Consider the following 757-nt stretch of genomic DNA (forward strand, 5'->3'; position numbering starts at 1 on the left):
CTTCCTGAAACTGAGGTGAAGTAAAAAAAAAAATCCAGTCTGTAAGACTTTGTTGTGCGGAAATTGGAAATACCACTTTTGCTTCACATCAGATGTCGTCTGAGGGTGTCAGAGGACTTTCAGGGGTGTGCAGAGTCAGAATGCCCAGAAGGCTGCAGGGTGCAAAGTAATCATATTCATTAAATTAGTTTACATCATTAAGTTCGTCTGTTTATACGATCTAAGTGAAACTATGTGAAGGTAGAGATGCAGAATAAGGGTGTCTGATTTGTGCTTGAGATAATGTTGGCCTGTTGCACCAGGTAAAGGTAAGTTGTGCCCTTAAGTTGGGGTGTGTAACCAGCTCAGACGTGGACGTTAAAGTGCACGGAGGACTGGAGGCTGGTGGTGCTAGCTCTGCTAACCTTAGACCCACATGTTGTTGTACTCTGTTTATTTTGTTTTTACATCTGGTAGATTGATAGGCTTGGATTGCCTTGTTAAGTGGTTTTGCTGTTTGTTAATGTTTTTTGGTTGATACATGTTGTGATGTGAATTAATGTTAGTTAAAAAATTAATCTTAGCCCCACTGATAAAACCAATTTGACAAAGTTTACCCACAGACTCGGACGCCGTGTTTAACGGTGTTAGATGCATTTTGCTTCATTTTGACTATTTTGAGTGTTTCCTTCCCTTTAGACTGCTCAGTTTTTCCATTTACACAACTATGAAATAAGTCACATGCATCCAAACGTCTCCACTAACGATCACAAACAAT

The sequence above is a fragment of the Notolabrus celidotus genome, chromosome 15 (genome assembly GCF_009762535.1).
Source record: "Notolabrus celidotus isolate fNotCel1 chromosome 15, fNotCel1.pri, whole genome shotgun sequence".
In the NCBI taxonomy this organism is placed as follows: Eukaryota; Metazoa; Chordata; class Actinopteri; order Labriformes; family Labridae; genus Notolabrus; species Notolabrus celidotus.